Source organism: Mirounga leonina, unplaced genomic scaffold (assembly GCF_011800145.1).
Source record: "Mirounga leonina isolate KUSES-001 unplaced genomic scaffold, KU_Mleo_1.0 Mir_126, whole genome shotgun sequence".
NCBI lineage: Eukaryota > Metazoa > Chordata > Mammalia > Carnivora > Phocidae > Mirounga > Mirounga leonina.
Window position 1 is genome coordinate 11,671,746 of NW_023270314.1, and position 14,611 is coordinate 11,686,356.

Genomic DNA, 14,611 nt, shown 5'->3' on the forward strand with positions numbered 1-14,611 from the left:
TTTTTTTAGTTTTAAATTTTATTATGGCTATAATTACCTATTTTTTACCTTTATGATTACCGTTTGTGGTTTTTATCTAAGATTTTATTTGAAAGGGAAAGCGCACGCGCACATGCACAAGTGGGGGGAGGAGCAGAGGGAGAAGGAGAAGCAGACTCAGGACCTGATGATGACCTGAGCAGAACTCAGGTGCTTAACCGACAGTTACCCAGGAGCCCCATAACTTTACATATTTGGGGTAGAATGGCTGCCAGCAATCCTGGAATAACTTCCGAGTTGTATAAAAATAACTTGAACAGACAAGTGTTTACAATGGATATACTATTAACTGAAAAGCCAGCCATCACTAAATTCACTGAGTAACAATTAGCTCTAGGCTTCACATTTCTGCAAATCATTTTCTAATATATTGAGCATGTTCTTGGGATAGGTTAGATGCTTAGGAAAATTTTTTGCTCGTATTTTCATTTAAAGTGATTCCCCATCCAACCCACCCCCTACCCAGGGAAATCTAAAGAGACAATAATGTAAAATGATTTAGACACTTTGGGGGATTAAAAAAAACTAAAGTGATACACAGTGATATGTATCCAAGTTTCTATACTGTACTGGGGTAAAGCCCAACTTCTTAGTCAATGTCCAAATTTTCCACAATGTTAACATTTCCATAAATGTTATACTCATCTCTCGTATCTAATAGGATAGCTATAATAATTACGGAGGTAAAACCCATGCAAGTATTCACATTTTTTAAAAAGATTTTATTTGACAGAGAGAGACACAGCGAGAGAGGGAACACAAGCAGGGAGTGGCAGAGGGAGAAGCAGGCTTCCGTGGAGCAGGGAGCCCGATGTGGGGCTCGATCCCAGGATCCTGGGATCATGACCTGAGCCGAAGACAGACGCTTAACTGAGCCACCCAGGCACCCCCAAGTATTCACATATTTAAAAAAAAAAAAAAAAAAAACCACTAAGTTGCTAAGGCCTAACACAGAAGTATCCAGCACAGTATCTTGTAGAGTAGGCATGCTCAGTGTTTGTGGAAGTGTAACATTTTAAGGTAATATATTCCTAAGTGCTTACAGTTCAGGTATCAATAGAGGGCAAGTTAGCACTTACAACGGGGGTGGGGTGGGGTGGGAGGGTCTTAGTTTGATGACATTCAGCAAGTAACAGAAAAAAGCAGATGTGGAATCTTAAACACATTCTAACTTTGACTCATCATTCTGCTAGTAGTCCTCTAACTCTTCAGAGCCTGTTGGCTCACTTGATAAAGGGGAATACTATCTTTTGGGTGATTTAAGAAACAGAGAAAATAGGTATGACAACAATTTAAAAAAATGCTGATGGCACCCCTCCCTCACCATCAAAACAGCCAGCCATCTAGAAGGCATGGGTGACTATATTCTGTAGGTGGGTTTTAAAAAGAAAAATGATAATTATTAATGCCTTCCCGGAGCTTGATCTAACTACCTACCTTCTGGGTGACTGAATGTGTCACCACTTATTAAAGTGGACTGCCACCACAACAATGGAGCCTACTCTCACTAGACTAACCAAGTCCCAACAAACCTATCATCAGTTCATTCTCCCAAACTTAAACCACAATGCCCTCAGCTGTTTTAAAGTCACTAGATATGACTTAAAACTACCACCTACCTTCAGCCCACAAACCTCCATGTATTTTTGTCTATCTACATTTTCCCTCCTGAGGAAGGAGTGTTTCTCTTCTAATCCAAAGCTACTTCCTCTCTGGGCACCTGGCTGGCTCATTCGATAGAGCATGCAACTCTTGATGACCAGGTCATGAGTGCAAGCCCCATGTTGGGCACTGAGCGGACTTAAAAAAACAAAACAAAAAACCAAGTCTCCAAAGCTCTTTCTTCTCATACTACTGATACATGAGCATTTTTTCCCAAACAAAAACCTGTAAGTTGTATCAGACTCCTCACCTCCCCTGCCTCCCCATGTTTTGATGGTTTCTTCTCTATTTTAACTGTTACTACAAAGTTATGACTTTAACCCACACCTTCAAAACTCCAAGACCATGTAACTAATTACTACTTGCTATTTCTTGGATCTCAAAGGCACAAAATTCATACTATCTCCATGTTTTCTTCCCAAAATTTCCTGACTCGGGCAATGGTATATCATTACATAAGCTCTAAAAGCCAGCCTTTCTCACCTCATATCCAAACATCCAGTATTTGCAATTTAGCTTCACAAGTCTTTCACTAAATGAACTTTTCTCCACGTCTATTAACCTATCTCCCTGTAGTCAGATTCCTTTAATAGTTTCACTGGTTTACCCTATTCTTTTCCTGATTTAAACTTACAGCCAAAAAGATTTCTTGAAATGCTAGCAATTGACACTTCACACACTTCAATGATTCCACATCATTCTTGGGGCAATCTTTAAAGTGATTTATAAACCCTTAGTCTTGGCTTTTGCCTTTTTCGAACTGGCATTCTCCCAATTCCTATCAATACACTCCCTCCTGACACAAAAGCCCTTTTATGCAAAGGTCTCTCACTAGCAGGTACCTCCCTTCCCTCTTCATCAAGTCTTACTCGTTCTTCAGGTCTCAGTGTTATCATTAAGGAAGTAAACTCTATTTCCTGAAGTTTTCCTATAAAGCTGAATGCAGATTTTTAAAAAGTTAAGATCATGTGTGTTTATCCTTTATTGGGCATGGACAACAGCAGCTGACAGGAACTGATATAACATAAAAATCCAACAGCTCTGTTAGTGAAATATAAATGGGACACAAGATGGAAACAAGAAGCATTGGAAACCATTTCCAATATTTCCTGTTTCATGGTAATGGTTACTGGGTAGATTCTGTCTACCAATCCTTTATAAAAAAAAAAGTCCATCTTTCACTAAATCAGGTCTTAACTGACTGCTATGGAGTCGTGTGTGGCATCTGGTTAAAAAAAATGTTCCTAATAATCTTTCTTTCAAATACTCTCTGCAAGAGTCTCAATTAACTCAATGAAAGGTGGACAATGAATGCAATCTTCAAAATGTAAACATGTAACAGAGTAACAGGGAAACTAACAAAACCTGAACCACAATTTCAGTGGGTCACGGAAAGGGATCCTAGGAATAACTTATTATTTCTCATATGATTATTACTGTTTATAGACTTGTTACCTTCACCATACTTTGAAGCCTACAGGTGAGAAATCTTGGGCCTGACTATAATAGCTGGCATACAAATCCTTACTGAAATCACAATTTGTTACCGTTTTAAAAGTACTCTGTTGTTTCTAAGCTAGCAGGTGAAATATTTTTGCTGTAATCTAGAAACATTTTTACTTGATTCAAGTCTACTAAGGTTAATGATCCCCTAAAACTAACAAATGTTTTCTGAACCTTAGGTTTGAGAATAAAACAGCCTAGAACTGTTTTAGGTTTCTAAAGCCTAATTTTAAGCTCGGTATCATCTGCTTTAAAGACCACCAACATTCAGGGGCGCCTGGGTGGCTCAGTCTGTTAAGCGGCTGCCTTTGGCTCAGGTCATGATCCCAGGGTCCTGGGATCGAGTCCCGCATCGGGCTCCCTGCTCAGTAGGGAGCCTGCTTCTCCCTCTCCCTGCCTACTTGTACTCTCTCTCTCTAATAAATAAATACAAATCTTTAAAAAAAAAAAAAAAAAGACCATCAACATTCAGTGCAGAAAAAAATAACCACTGGCGGGGGCGCCTGGGTGGCTCAGTCGTTAAGCGTCTGCCTTTGGCTCAGGTCATGATCCTGGGGTCCTGGGATCGAGCCCCGCATCGGGCTCCCTGCCCCGTGGGAAGCCTGCTTCTCCCTCTGCCATTCCCCCTGCTTGTGTTCCTGTTCTTGCTGTGTCTCTGTCAAATAAATAAAAATCTTAAAAAAAAAGGGGGGGGGGGGGGGAGAAAAAATAGCCACTGGCTAAAAGACAACATACAGACAACAGTCCAATTTCTGTTATATTGTATATTGCCAATAGATATGATTTATTCATACCATACACAATGGTTAAATTATGAACCAAATAAAAAGACAAACTGTAAAGTATTATCAAAACTGTTTTATTTTCAATACAAGATAAATACCATGCTTGTTACTAGTGCAGTTTAGGGCCAACAATGGCCATATAGCAAACTGCTGAACAGTCACCTAAATGCTAAAGAAAGAAAAGACAAAGTAAACATTAAACACAAAATTGCAATTACAAACATTTTAATAAAATGGAATGAGCTTTTTAATAGAAGCTAATATGGAAGTCTAGTTCTCATGGACACCAAAATGATGTCTTTTTGATCAAATATCACCTTACCTTTTGCACAGAAATCTTACTGTGAAGTCACCAGAGTCAACAGCTAAAATTTTAAGACTTTCTTTGGCCTTCTGGTATTAGACAAATTATTTACAAACCTTGATTTAGTTAATTCATGGATACTGGTAATATGATACAATTTTTTTGTTAAGGGCTTTCCATTAAAAATTGTAAAACAACTTTGTAAGGCTGTACAAGGCTGTAAACTACTTTGCTAATATACCATGGGATGAAGAGGAAGAGTAAGAATAGACCTTTTTTTTAAGGCTAAAGTCATCAATGTTATAGATGCATTCCTTAGAATACATTATGATTTACCCCAAGGATCCTTTCCCATTAAATACCACCTGAGTACTACAATTTTCAAAGTAAAAAAATAAACATGAATTCACCATTGTATTTTAAAATAATTTAACTTACAGAATGCTGAGAAGTGTTATGCAGTAACAGTGTGACAAAAAGAACACATCTTCAAAATGAAATGTTTTTACTAAATGCAGGGTCTGTCCAATTATGAAATTAATGCAAAACATTTACACCCATGGCAGAATTTTAGGATGCTCGCACATGAAAAACTTTCTATGGTATTTACTATCCGCCGATACCATTTCAGGATTTGTGTGACTTCAATTAAATTCTACCTAACATTTTAAGACTCCTATTACAATATGTTAATATATCAGGAAGTCTTTAAAACATTAAAATCTGTCTATACCTAACCAAATGTTTATATGTCCCATACAAAAACCACAGTAGCTGCATACTCAGAATGAATGCCAACAACCTGAAATTTTAAAGAAACATTGGTTAAAACAAACCTAAATCAATCTAAACTGGACACAATTGCCTGAATATTTGAAAAATTCATATTGCTTCTTTCTAATGCCGAGAAAGAAGAGTATAAGAACTTCCTCCCAGAAGCCTAGACATTTTAACACATTTTCTTTTTCAACTTACAATTAAACTTTAATCCAGAATCTTTTGATTTCTCTAATCAAAAATCTCACATTACAAACATAAGGAATGCTATATGTAAGGCCACATCTTAAGAAATTTATAATTTTTGGTTGAATATTTATTAAAAAATTAGTCTAAGGCTTCTAAGAGTCAAGTTGCTAAAAAAAATGAAATAAATACTCCAGTGTTTAAACTGAAGGTTAATGTAAAAAAACCACACACACACAGAGTAAGAACAGAAAAATAGAATGCTTTGCTACAAAAATCCCACTTAATATATTTTAGCACAAAAATGTCTAATATGTACAATGGATAAGCGTGCATTTAAGTACATACAACTGCAGGAAACATTTACAGACGGCTATGGGATGCAAATGAACTTAATGAATAAAATTTAAAAGGCAGTTATCTGTAAAACAGTAAGACTCTGAATACTGTATTCTCAGTAAAGAATCAGAACATAAACTTCCTCTTAAAATAACAGGCTGAAGCTTAAAACACAAAATTGGAGCCATCTTATAAAATACAGAAAATGCAATGATCATTCAGGTATAAACCAAAATGTTGAGAGCACTCCAACAGAAAGTCTCATAGTAGCATTTCATTGTATAAAACAGTATGTATTTAGGTTATTGGCACATTTAAATACATAAGGGAAAGAGAAAGTCTTTACCCTTCCAACAATTTTCCCCTTTCACTATAAAATGTTATACAACATTCATTAAAATCCTGTGTTTATTTTAAGAACTGACCTTAAACTAGTAAAAAACAAAGCAATATTCTCCACAGGAGAATTAAATGAAAAATAATACCTTAAGCTACAATCCATAAGTTATCTGTGAACTCCAAATTGTAGTTAACTGCTTAAGAATATTCTAGGTAAAGGGGCCATTAAATGGGCTATAAACTATGATCAACAGCCACTGCAACTTACTCCAAATCTTGCTTATGAAAACTGACAAAATAAACACTTCCAAATTTACATTGGAATATCCTTTCCAAAACGTTATGTCCTTTAACTAAAAGCAGCACAATCGATTCAAAGTGTTGCTTTGGAAGCATTACCACTGAGGTGCTGCCTCACTCATTCATAACTACTGGCTGAAAGGAATGTGACCGCATAGCACTAATAAATGCCTATGGTTTAAAGTTAAACTCAAATTTGTTTTCATGTCCACTACAATTATTAGTAAAAAGAAATGAAAAGGTCTCTGAAACTCTCTTTCTCTGTGTTTTTTTGTTTTTGGTGTCTATGTAATGATTTATCTCTTTGGATTGTTTTTACATGTTAAAAAAAAGTTTTCAAATAACATTAGCTCATAAACAACAGAGGGATATGAAGAATAAAACAAGGTTTGCAATTTTCACCTTTACTGCTATACATTCGTGTGTTATCAGGTAGAAGACTGTAAGAATTAATGTTAAACCAAAAAGTTATTTCCTTCTGACAACACTTAAAAATAACGGACTAGCAGCAAACAATTCTAGTACACTCACATTGTCTGCAACAAAAGTTACGTAATGAAATCAGCCATGTAGGGAGAAGAGTGATATAGAATGAGCAATTAAAGGGTTCCACTGATAAAAAAGGAAAAGATAAATGATTTAATTAGTACAAAATTTCCAGTTTCATCTCAAGTTCAAGTGGTTAGATTTTTAGAATTCCATTTTAAAACGGTCAGAGTATCTTATTCTCATGGACATTTACTTACCTTTTAAGCTTACTATTAACTAATTTCCCTTGAAATATATTTATGTCCATACTTCTTCACATTAGGGCATTGTAATTAAAATATAAAAAAGCTAAGGAATGACAAAACACCTATACACAAAACAAGAAAACTGATTTTGATACAACTCTCAAAGGATGTTAAAAAGGCAACTGCATTTTCAACAAGATAGAACACTTGAAAAATTTCTGAGAGCAAACAGTTCTTAAAAACACCAGTGATCCCATGCACAAATACTCTAAATCACAAAATGTCTTAAAATAAAACTAGTAATAACATGAATAACTTGAAACAGCTAATTTTGTAAGAACTAGTGTGACAGCGGACAAAATGAAAGAACTGCAGTGCCTATCTCTGGAGGGCTTCTACAAGTTGCACATGACATAATATCCAGGGTACCTAAATACTTTTAAGCATTGCCCTAAAATTTGGGTATATTTTTAAAAAACCAATGTGTATTACCAGACTGCTCAAAAATAATCAGATCTTAAAAACAAATTAACTTGCTTAGGAATTCAACTCATTTCTGAAGTAGTGATTCCGAATGATCTTCCTATAAAAGTATCTAATCAAGTTGACACTCTGCCTTTGCTAATTTTGCAATTAAGAACACATGCTAGCCAAGTGCTTTTAACGTGGGCCTATATGCAAGGCAGATTTGAAAAAATCTTTGATTAAGTAACTCTAGCATGAATCAAAAGGCTGCATGAATACACACAAGATTCCTTCAACTGTGGTGACAGGGTACACCTGTAATCACCCATTACACATACAGGAGAATACAACTCATTATTAGTAAGCATCACGCCCTTCCAAAATCTACAGTAACCAGAAAATAAAACTAATGCTCTCCTTACTCACACTTGTCTGCTGCACGGCTGTATTTACACTGCCTATGGCTTCAAAAATAAACCATAAGCACTATTAATATAAAACAGCAAATAACTGCCGCATCAAATCAGAATAGTCAAAATATTTCTTCAATGCTAGCAGTTTACAATTAAGCGTTTCAGTACATCTGTGTTGTAATTAAGCTGCATTACTGTGGCAAATAACGTCTGGGTTTTTACTAAAATGTTAAAACCACAAAATTTTTTTTGACCCCTAACACATTGACTGGATTGCTATGTCTGTGAAATTTTACAAGTTTACATACCATTCAGCAAAACCACAAGCTAACTAGGTAAAAACAGCTAGAAAAGCAGAATATAGAAATATTAAATATCCATGTAATCACCTATTCTAATATCAAAATCAAGGGCAAGAGACACTTAATTAGTATGTTTAATTCACTGAACGCAAGATTAGATTGGTGCATATCCAAAAACGCTATTGCAATGCTTTTTTAAAGGACAGTATAAATGTCATAGTAACATTATCTTTAGATATTGCTGAACACAAGACTTTCCCTGAGGTGTAAACATCAAATAACTTGAACAGCTTTACACATCAGCCCCATTAAACAGTTTATTACAACACTACATCTATTGTAATCAAAGTGGTGCTGTTTACAGACATTATCATATGAACATGTTTAACAAGAACAAACTACTATAAAAACAAGCATTTACTTGACGTTTTTTTTCCAATTGCTTGCACATTATAATGGCCAAATGTATATAACCAGTAATAAAGTTGCAAAAGCTATAACTTTTTAAATCACACAGGTTTCCTTCAAATAAAACAGTTAAGCAACATAAAAAGTAAAAGTAGAGCTACTGGTTACCATTTATGCAGATTTGCTTTATTCAGATCTATTCCTGTTCATTTTATCCATGAATCCTTACAGGTTCAGTTCAATCACAAGAAGCAAACTGCTGGACAAGCGTCATTTTTCCCCCATGAAGACTGTTTTGTCTTGGAAGGTGTTCCTCTTCCTTCAGCTGTAATGTGTCAAAATTTGTGATGTAGATTTTGCTATTCCCCACAATACACAGAAAAACGCTGGCTTAACTATACATACACAAGTCGTGCATCTACTTCACTGTTACGTATTCTAACACAATAAGCATTAACTGAAACAGTAGCTGCCTTTATGATGGAGAAATGCTCCCAATTTATGTGATGATTAAAACTGAGACATTGATTTCATTCTTCTTAGTTATTACCGCCTTATTAAATTAATGACTGGAACAGAAATGAAAATATAGCAGCTGCTGTTTCTGTGATGATGGAAACATTTATAAGTCATTTTCTAAAGTATGCATACTACAAAAATAAATGGGAAAATGCTTGAATGATTTTAATGTAAATATTTTTCATTCACCCACATATCAATTCTAAAGAACTCATTAACAAATGTGAACTGAATATAAAATGCAATAAATTATTTTACAAATTAGTTGTATTTATTTGACAGCATACAGGAACTTCTGCAAATGTTATAAATCAAACTGTTTCATGTTACAAAATTTATAAATAAAATTTATATATAGCTCAGTATGCACATTTAAATAAATATGACATCCACATACAAATCTTTAGACATAATACAAATTTAAAACATTTACTTTACTTTCACTCTATTCCACCTATACTGAAATAACTAATGTAGTATATAAGCTAACCAAAAACAAGCTAAATAAGAATCTACAATGATAAATTTCATTGAAAACTCACACAAAGGAAAAAAAACCCAGTAAATCTGATAAACTAAAATTTCAAGAATACAAAAATATGCAAACTTCAGGTAGAGGTTCACAAAAGAAACATTCAATTAACTTGCATTTAAGTGTTCACTGAAACACCAGATATTTAAAATATAAATTCCAAGAGAGCATTTTAATAAGATGATGTAGTAAGAGGTAAAGGGCACAATATTTAGTGATATTCTTGCCACAGGGTAATTGGAAAACACTTTCTGCTTTATAATTAAGAGTAATTAATATTCTGTCACAACTATAAATGTTATATTTTATGTCCTTTCCTCCCCAACTAGGCTGTAAACATCTTAAGAGCATCAATACACATATGCATTCACATTGCCTAGCAGTAAAAACCTAAATTTTACAACTAAAACAAACAAAAAAACCCAAAACCCCAACAACAAAAAGCCAAAAAAACAAACCAAAACAAAAAAAAACCCCAGATGTTTTAATCCTGAACTTTCTCTTTTAAATAGTTTCTATTTGCCCGTATTTTTCAATGCGATACTTAAGCCATCTCTAATGTTACCTTTTATTGTACCTTTATCTTATGTTGCTGAAGCTTTAGGTGGAATTATTTCATGGAAAAAAAATCTAGAAAGGCAGCTTTCACGGGTTTTATTTTTATTCCTTGCAATGTATTTTTAAAAACTGGTATTAAAGTATTAAAGAAAGATAAGGAATGTGTTCTAACCAGAAAAGATGCACTACTGGGAAATTCATAAATCTTCCTGCAAAAGTATGTTATCTCCCTAACCTTTTTGTTGTGATGCGAGAGATCTGGTCATTAAAGAGGGAAAAATTATTTAAAGTCACAGTGAACAAAAAATACCCAATCCTTCCCAAAAAAACATATGGCTTATACTGCAACTTATTCATCACTCCAAAGGAGAATTTTACTACTTTTTCTGTAGAGAATCCTGTTTGTGATATTGTAACACACATCTTTTTGCAGGACAAATGTACTTATCTTTTGCTTGATTATACTTCATAGATCTTTACTATTAAGAAGTCTCTCATTTTCACCATACAGACATAAAATCTGGGGGTAGTCTGACAGTTTTTATTTCTCTTTCTAAACACTTTACATTTATCCATTTGGAAATACAAATTTTACAATCTCAAACGGAAGCAAATTTGAAGGCAATACAACCCATTTCCAATAACCCAATCCCATATTATACTCTCAAATTTCTAGGTAGACATCTACATAAACAAAGATACCAAAAAAGCTTAAAAGTGACAAATACATTCAATGCTCATGTTTTCAGAATACCATTTAAGTCAAATATGTTAATGTCAAAGTCACACAATTATTTGTTTTTAGCTATCAGTTATAAAAGGAAGACCTATGTAAACACTTGTTTAAAAACTAAGACAAATGGAATCTACAGCTCTTTAATGAAGCACTAAGTAAAATTTCAATACAGAGAAGCACCTGTATTTTGAGAGAACGTAAGATCAAGCCAATACTAACAACTCAAATTATGAGCATTTCTCATATTGGAAACTTATCTAAGTAAATTTGTTAGCATCAGTATTTCTAAGTTCATGGCCAATTCACCTTTCTAGTAAGATTCAAATATATATTTGATATGGCTCTTTCACAATAATCCTGAATTAAAAGAATTAACTGAATATTGAATTGAAAGAATTCTAACACACTTTCAGAGATGTGCTTCTATTAACTCAGTGAAATAAAATTCACTTTTCTCTTTCCTGAAAATTTCTCCTTACTGAGAGAAACAGGGATGGAGTGGGCAAAAGAAATAGAAGATTCTGAATATAAGTCAACTCTTGTAAATCAAATTTCCTTCTTGTGTTGACTAAAACATAGTACATTAAAATTCTGTTTATTATAGATATTTGCAAAAATTCCCTTACTACTACAACATTAGGTTATTTCCTTCTTTCTACCTGTGGACATAGTACTTACCTCATTTTAACTACAGTCTTTCATTACACTATAAAACATATACAAGATAGGAAGTTCACTATAGAAATAAACTTCACCACAGTCAAGGAAAACTCATCTTTGTCCCCCAAATTTCACAAAATGGACATTTCAAAATAAGCTGTTTATGTGATTTAGAATTTCCTGTGAGGATTAAAACACCCTACCACAGAAGACAAATTAGTAAATTTGGATAGCATATATGGCACACTTACCCCTTTTTGGTTATTAGGTTTTCTTTAAAACAATGCTAACTAAATATTCATCCAAAACATTGCTTATTCAAAGTGATCTAATTTACAAACTAAAACAATGGTAGTAAATTTCACACTGAGATGAAGGTGAGAGCAAGGTGACTCACACTGGCACTGAATTTTCTTTTAACAGGGAACATTAATCATTTGTAAACAAAACCCATTCTTAAACCACAGTGAGCAAAAAACACACTATACATCCATTCAAGGGATTACTTCCTACCCTCCTCTGTCACTTCAATTAAGATAGCTGGGTGTAGTCAGGTTTTACAAATATTAAAAGCAAGGAAACCTGGAGCAAAAGAAGTGAGAACTAGAATATCCAGATGAAGCACAGCAGTTAGGATATATGGGAAAACACAAACACAAGGCTGGATAATATTAGGCAGATCTCAGATGACCTAAGAGTTGCAAAAATAATTTTTAAATATCATTACCACCAGTATCATTCATTGGAAATTAAGAGAACTTAATTTTCACATTGGTCTCAAAGTAACACTAAATCTTAAGGAGATGAAATCGCATATAAAAAAAGAACTTTTTATTCTTTTGCCTTTTTTTGTTTTTCCCAAATTACTGAAAAACTATAAACTAAATAAGAATGCAAACCACCCTAAATCTTGTGCAGTAACACAACCTAAGATTATGATATCTATGGTAAGTCTTACAACAAAGTGTAGTTATTTAATCCATATTCCATACAAGATGCTTAAAATTTTTATCAAAGAAATGGACAATGATTTGAAAATACGTAAAACCTCGTATTTCAGGGAGAGAAAAAGCATGAATAAAGAGTATATTAAAAAATAATTTGGATTCATTACTCTTTGTACAGAAAGAAAAACTGAATCATTAACAGAAATTTGCTGTGTGGCATTGTTCCAAACAATAAGAGGAATGCAATCTAAAAGAAAATAACTGTGAAAGTAAAATTATTTCTGTAAGAAGTGTACAATCTTAAAACACTGAACTACTTTTGTTTTGCTCAGAGTGGTCTGAGAATAGAGGCAGAAATTACAGAATATGAAATACAATGTATTTACATACTGAAAATTTACAATACTGATATTCCCATTAAAATATTACCTACTTGAACTTAGATACTGAATGCTTTTAGAAAAATTAATACATATTTTAAATGAGAGAATGCAATTAACATTACCAACAGCTCAAACACAAAAAAAATTAAGATGGGACAGACATTAACAGCTTGCCAACATCATTAAGTTTCCAGTTAAATTAAGAATTTGCCCTTTTAGCCATTCATCACTTTAATAATAAATTACATTATTGTTTTATTTATATACACGCTTACTGACATTCACGTTAGCTTCCAAGTTACTTGTATTCCATTTAGTCCATTTAAGATTTACATGAAAGCTCAAAAGGACTCATTTAAAAACTTCTATAAAGGTCAACAGACCCTATTATGATAATAATTAAATGTGCAAATAGTTATTTTGTTTAAAAGTTTTTCACTTGAATATACTTAATCCTAGCCCCCAACCCTGTAAATTCACATCTACATCCACAATAAATACTGTCTGGTATAGTAACAAAGGTACAATATTCCAGGATAACAGAATTTTTTGCCCTAGAAATGCTTATGTAAAATTATGCTTGGATGAAGGCCCATAACAATATTACAACTCAATTCTGATTAATGTACAAACAAAACATGGGAATTTTGGTATGGTACACATCAGTGATTAAGAAAAAATGTCAACAATAGTTTGCAAGTTAGGAATTTATAGTTAATGTCTGAATGTAATGAAACTCAAGCCATGATACAGTTAGGTGTACCCATTACTGGAATGTAATGTTAGTTAATTCAAAGTATTTAAAATTAACAAAGGACTTTTCAAGGAGTTTACTTGGCTGACTATGCTAATTTAACTAAAACCAGGAAGAAATCTCATTAACTTTGGGTATAATCTGGTTCAGAAGCCCCTTGATGGGCATATCCAATCTTGGAGATGATTAAAAATGTACGTAAAAATGTATGAAAGTTTTGTTATCATGCCTTCAGTAATTAGAAGCTTGCTAATAAATGGCAAAGTCTAAATAAAAATATAACTTGTAGAACCTGTACCTTACTATAAATGAAATGACTGATATAGTTATGCATTTCAAGTAATAAGTTGGCCACAATTCACCTTAAGCAACTGATGCACACTGAGAATTTTTTTCATAAGATGGGATTAAGATCTATTCAACCCAAGGGGGAAAAAACTACAACTTTAAAATTTAGTGTTTAGATTTACATGACACAACATTTAATCCTTACATCCAAAAGCAGTATTAATTTCAATAAGCTCAGTTTTAAAGTGAGAGATGTTCTGCTTAATACTAAATGTTTTGAGATTTATATTAAGTTCTATAATACAATACATGGAAAACTTAAAATTAAAGTTTTGATAAATATTTAAGGTGCATGTTCGAAATGCTAGGAAAGTATTAAAACTGGCCTTTCACTTAAAATAGCCCATAAAACTGTAAATAATGTAAATGCTAATGTACCATAAAAATAAGATTTACATGCTTATTTTATAAATAGTATTATTCAAAAAGGATCTCATTTGCTAAAATATTATCTATTATAGTTAAAGAAACTGCTATTCTGTCACAGAATTACATACACTTGATAGTCTTTAATTTTTGCCCATAACAATTTAAATACTAACAATTACCATGACTAAATTTTCAGTGTTTCCCATGATTATGGAAAATAATTGAGTAAAGAGTAGTTACTGATAAGGG

The 14,611-nt window shown here is 33.2% G+C and overlaps 1 protein-coding gene across 4 annotated transcripts in view; it reads right to left on the bottom strand.

Annotated features, from left to right (window-relative positions):
• Positions 1 to 4,047: 4,047 nt before the first annotated feature.
• The window catches only part of CPSF6 (cleavage and polyadenylation specific factor 6), a 34,874-nt gene continuing 24,310 nt past the window's right edge, over positions 4,048 to 14,611 (bottom strand). For all 4 annotated transcript variants that reach the window (XM_035002172.1, XM_035002171.1, XM_035002170.1 and 1 more), the window contains one exon: positions 4,048 to 8,881. The gene's annotated coding sequence lies outside the window, so the exon portion shown is untranslated. The remainder of the gene's footprint in view (positions 8,882 to 14,611) is intronic.